This window comes from Lissotriton helveticus, chromosome 11 (assembly GCF_964261635.1).
Source record: "Lissotriton helveticus chromosome 11, aLisHel1.1, whole genome shotgun sequence".
NCBI lineage: Eukaryota > Metazoa > Chordata > Amphibia > Caudata > Salamandridae > Lissotriton > Lissotriton helveticus.
The window spans coordinates 1108214493-1108220492 of record NC_136072.1 but is presented as its reverse complement, the minus strand read 5'-3'; positions in this window follow the sequence as shown (position 1 = coordinate 1108220492).

The following is a 6000-nucleotide window of genomic DNA, read 5'->3' as shown; positions in this document are numbered from 1 at the left end:
GTCCTTGGCCTCCTATCCCCCTCTTGGGCCATATAATTACTGCTGGTGCCGACCTTCACCATCCCTGTACTGCTGCCACTGTCTCATACCCTTCAATAACAAAAATTATGCTATGGAACTAATATATGTAAATCCTTATTCAAAATAGGTTTATCAATTACCTATCTGACCTGACAAAAGTTCTTTGAAAGTAAATCAACTCAGTTTTCTATATATATCATTTGAATCCTGAAACCTTAACAAATCAATAACATCCACCGTATATGTAGTATTCTTTTTACAGTGTGTTTTATTCACTCAAATGTTTTATGTATTAATTATTTTACTTTACACACTTCTTTTTTTATACATACTCTTCTTTTATGTTCTACAAATCTAAAAATACATTATTTACACATCCCTCACACAGTATACATAAACCTCTACAAAAAACATTCTTTAGGAAATTGAGAAAGTGATTGCAACATTCACCTATTTTTGCAAAATAGCCCTTATTCATTAAATGGATGCTCTATATATAATTATCTAAAGAGCATTCCTCAGTCTTACTGGTACACCTTACTCATGCAGTATCAAGGAGATTGATTATTTTAACCCTTGTATTTTGAACTGCTATTTCTTAGTTGTCATCAATTATAATTCAAAGGGTGTCCGTTTTCAAGGTTGTCCTCGGGCTTTGGCATACACATCAAAATATGCTGCACCGATATGCTGGTAAACATTTCCAAGGGGAACTGGGAAGTCGCGACTAAATGGATATATTATTATGAGGGTAGTGGCCTTTCCACTGTCCTTCTATATGGTAAAGTGCCAACCGTTATTCACTTTTATATTCTTAGTGAGATCCTCGCCGTCTGTGTCAGTACGGTCACAAGGACACCTTAGTGGAGGACCGGTTCTAATCCAAGATCTGGAATTCAATATTTAGCGCCATCATACCTTCGTCTTCTCATACCCTGGCTGTGTGATGCACCTCCTGACACGTAGCAGTTGACAAGGGAGTGTCGTCCTGCGCATTTCGACATTTGAGGTGGAATTTGCTGTACTCCCGCGTGCACATCACTTTGTTGAAATCCCAGCAAGTGACCCTGGACTGCGGTAGTGGCTTTAAAGACCCCCTGCCCGGGTGGGACGTCCCTGAAAGGGGCGATAGACAATTTGCAGACCACTTGCAGTGAAGATAGTCTTCCCCAGTTTCACCGCCCCATCTTGTGTTGCCATAAATCCAAGTTCAGTTCTCCCCATTTTGCCTCCAGATCTCATGCAAGCCGTGCCCAAAACTCCTCGTCATACTGTGCCCACGCATAACCACCACCCACCCCATCCCCTCAAGCCCCCGCCCTGCTGTGACCTGGGCTTTCTTAATCACGTCTATGTATTTGAACATTGCAATCAAACGGTCCGGATACTTCCCGCAGTACAGAGCAGCATATGTCATAAACGCGATCGTCCATTTTCTATCATGAGGGGAACTCTCAGTCACTTGGCCAGCTCATATTCCTTCTCTTTAGATACCTCTATCGGCAGCACCTCTCTATGTAAGAGTTTTAGCATCTCTACGTATTTCCCTTTCCAAATGTGTTCTTTTGTGGCAAACATTAAATGCACCCCCAATGGTTTCGTCACCCCTGTGAAATCAATTTCTTAATCTTCAATTCCTTACTGTCAGGCACTTTCTTCTTTTGTACATCCTCTACTGACCCCCTTGTAGTAACTCCTCTGGCCTCCATTTTGCTTTCACTCCCGCCATGGCCACGAGCTCCATCTTTCTAGTCTGTACCCACGTCTGCCACTTACTTTCCTTTGCGCAACCTCTCCCCCACTTCAGACCAAGTGCAAGCGTCCACTCCCATGGATACCCTTTTAGGAGCATAATCCTGCCTCTTACACTTACCTGGCACCAAGGTCACTGCCCGTGCCGATGCAGTAAGTCTTGCCAGTGTTTTCTCCTCCTTTCCGCTTGTGATGGCCCATTCTTTGCACACCTGTTACATATTCTGCACCTAATAAGTAGACCTTATCCACCCCCCAGCTGACTTCCAATTCTTCCTCACAAAGCTCACCCTTCTTCCATGCTATCCTCTACATAATCCAAAGTAACAACCCCTAATGGGTCTTCCAAAAGGTCCCAACTGAAACACAGTTTATTCCCCTGTGCATTATCCAATCCAAACGCCCAGCACTTGGAGGGGGCCAAAGAGACCCTGCCCCTCCACTGCCGCCACTCGCACACTCAGTGCTTCTCATGTGCCAGATGTCATTTGAGACCTACCAGTCGCTGGGGCCAATGAGGTCATCCTGGACTTTCGTGTTTTTGGCTGCATCGGGATCCCCCGCCGGTGTCAAGCAAACCATGCTGGGCCTAGCCTTCTCTTCTCCTCGGTGCTGTTGAGCTGCTCCCAGCTCTACTGAATCAATAACATTGCGCTGTTCCCGCACCTGGAAAAAAGAAGACAGGACTGGTGTGCTGGCATCATGCACTCTACCCCTAATCTCTTCAGTGCCCCATAGTATTCTCGCACTCTCTCACTTCTGCTCCGTGTGACCTGAAGGCACCCCAAAGGAATCCCATCCTGCAAGAGCCTACCTTGAGATGGGAGGTCACCTCAGCAATCCAAAACCTTCATCCACTAAACCATCCTCCTCTAAAGTGTCCTCCGCTTCACTCCAATCCAGCATAGCTGCAACTATTGTGCATGCTGGCCCTTCCCTGCCCCCTCCCGCCTCTTCAGGAACTCCTTCTCCCTCCCGAGCCAGTCCCAATGCTCCCCATTGCGAGACCCACCCCAGCCTTTGTATGCATAGACTTAAGCCACTGTGTCCCATTCCCTAATTTTTGAAGCATCTTCCCAGTGACCGTGTATGTCCTCTCAGTGACCCATCTGGCCTGTCCTCCTCTTCTCCCCTGCTCCCTTTCACCAGGCTCTGCTTCTGCTTCCCTTCCTTCCCCCACCTTGTGGGCTGCCCTCCCAGCCTCCCCTTCCACCCTTCTGGGTAAAGGATAGAAACCTCCCCAGGGCCCCGCCCCGCCAACCAGAAACATCTCTCTTGTCTCCCCCGGCTCTGTACCCATCCTGAGCGACTCCACAAATGCTGCATGCTTGCGGGAGCCCCTCCCTGTCGTCAAACGAGGGAAGCTCCTCAGACCCTATTCGCTGCATGCCGACCTTCCTGCCAGCAGCTCCATATAGGAGCCTATCACCCGACGGTGCCACCTCACCTCACTTAGCCATGCTAGCACATTCGGCAGGCCCAGACACTCCCCGCCCTTCTCCCGCTACCGCAGCCTCAGACCCTCAGGCCCCGCCCTGACGCGGCCTTGCTCGCAGAGCCAGGCCCCGCCATGTTACACCCTGCCCCCTTCACCGATGATGCTGCTCCCCTCAACACGGAACAGCCCCGACTGCTCACCTCACCTCACAACTCACAGCCCACGCCAATGCCATGATCGCGGCTGGGAGCATGCTACGACGGCCGTGGCCACTCCCGCAGAGGCCCAGCGAGGTGGGCATGCCGGAGCAGCAAACGCCTCTCCACCCACCACAAAGTCCAACCTCCCAGCCTCCTTCAGCAGCCTCATCGCCTCAGCTACCATCAAGTCGTTTTCTTAAATTCTGAGTACATTTTCTAAAGCACTATAAAGGCTTTGAACCAAACTATGACAACTGTGACACAAAATATTACAAACCTACTCTCAAGCGTGGATTATCCTCACTATCCGATGCAACAACCACATCACCAAAAACCTCCGCGACTTCCACTGGCTTCCCGTAAAAAGCAGAATAACGTTCAAGCTGCTCACACATGCCTACAAGGTCCTCTACAACACCGGACCCCAATACCTCAACAAGCTAATCTCCTTCCACGACCCCAAGAGAAACCTCTGCTTAGCCGACCGCTCCCTAGACCCCTTCCCATGTTTTTACAGGACCAGAGCAGGTGGAAGATCCTTGATATGTCTATTTTATTGAATTATACTGTATATATTTTTATGCAAAAGTCACTATTGATGGACAAAAAAATAAAAAAGTGATATGTTTTTCAAATAAATTCTCCTGTGTGGACAATGTTGATATATAGAAATTAATGGATATATTACCTAAAGATTAATAGTTTTCTAGGAGAGGTTACCCTGTTCTTGTTGGTATTTTTTCCCTGCTTCTTCTTCCTAGTATTTCTGTATTCAGGGACCCTCGCTTGTTGTCGAAGATCCTTCTCCTACCTCGTTGCCAAGACCTGGTACGAACTCCCCTTTCATCTCCGACGAAGCCCGACAACGCACCAATTTAGGAAGGACCTCAAAGACCTGGCTATTCAAATGACCCCAACGGAGCTGCTCACACCCACCCCCAGCGCCTTGAGACCCTCACAGGTGAGGAGTGTGCTTTACAAAACCCTGGTTGATTGATTGAAGCTACCAGCCACCATGTCCCTAAACCTAAAATGGAGGCTGGTAGCCCAACCCGACCCCCTGTATATTCTGTGGGCTACTTTTGGGCTATAACCTAGACCAATAAAAAATTGCAGTCGCTGGACTGCACTACCCTCCCAATCTGCCAAGGGGGCAGACTTCTCTTCGAACAGCTGACCCCCAAACCCACTCTGACAACACTATGCCAACGGGACGCTGCTCCTGGCATGTGGACCTTGTACTTTTGCCTTCTGCCACACACCGGGGGCAGGAGGCGGGTGTTCGGGGTTGAACGGAGAGTCCTGTTACCAATTAATACTTTGAAGCTTTCCTCCTTGTTGCCTCCATGATGCACTGGAATCCAATCACTGTGTGTTGCATATGCAGGACCTGAGTTGACCTGCCAGTCTGTGAACTTCCCATTTTATTCGCTGTTTGCTAATGCTCTATTGAGCCGTTTGAAGGTGGCCAGTCACTTCTCAACAAAGTGTAATGCTCTTTGTGCTCCCAGCCTCCAGTCCCACTTTGAGGCACTGTGGCCTCGGCCTTTATTGTGCTGTGTGTGTGTCTGGGATGTAGCAAGGGCCACCTGCCTTATCCATTGTTTCGAGCAGCCCGCCATTTTCAGAGTTTGCCTTCTGGGGACTCTCCGCTCGATTACGGTTCCGCCCCAGAGTTGCACGCTTCGCATGCTGGGCCTCTGCACTTTGTCACTGTATCAGCAATAGGAGTCCAACCACTCGACCTTTGAAAAGCACTTTTAGTCCATGGGTGCCACTAAAGCCAAGAGCTCTTGTGTCATCATTCTTCCAGCAGTCAGGCAGTCTTCTTTCTTTGATGATTCTTCTTGGGTCCAAGCAGCGGCGGTTCCTCCATGGGAGTGGAGGAGCATCATTCCCACCCCTCACCCACTGCTGAAAAATAAAATGGTAATTAAATTATTTTATTACCATTTTATTTTTTACTCTCTGCCAGCAAACGAAGTGTAAGGGCTGGGCTGGCCAGTGTGTCACTGCTGCAGAGGAGTGGCCACTTAGTTTCAAGTGCTCATGTCCGTTTGGCCGACTACCTTGCTACGGCCAAACCAACATGCACAATTCAAACCTCTCCAATCTGGCTGTCTTGGACAGCTGGGTTGGAGAGCAGGAACAGGCCTTTGGAGAGCAGAGCCATCCTGCTCCAGCCAACTCACATGCTTCGCTCATGCTCCTTCTTAGCAGCATGAGAAGAGCGTCTTGATTGAATGAGAGAGTTGGCTGTAGGCTTTGCGCTCAGAGGACATGCTGCAGAACATCACGGTCATGCTGCAGAACATCGACTGGCAGTGTAAGGTAAGAATTTTTTTTTATATATATAAAATAAATGTCCCTCCGATGTGATATGTAACCAACCGCCACTGGGTGCAAAAGGTCCAGAAATGTTCTGATGAGGATGTGAATGGCAATGGATGGCCGAAGACACGCTGCATGAATAATAATGGGCTGTAAACTGCGCCAGCCCTCATCTGCATGCCACATCGAAGCTGCAGAAATATATCTCAGTCATTGTAGCCCCACTATCTCAACCCCATGGCATTGCCCTCTGTATAA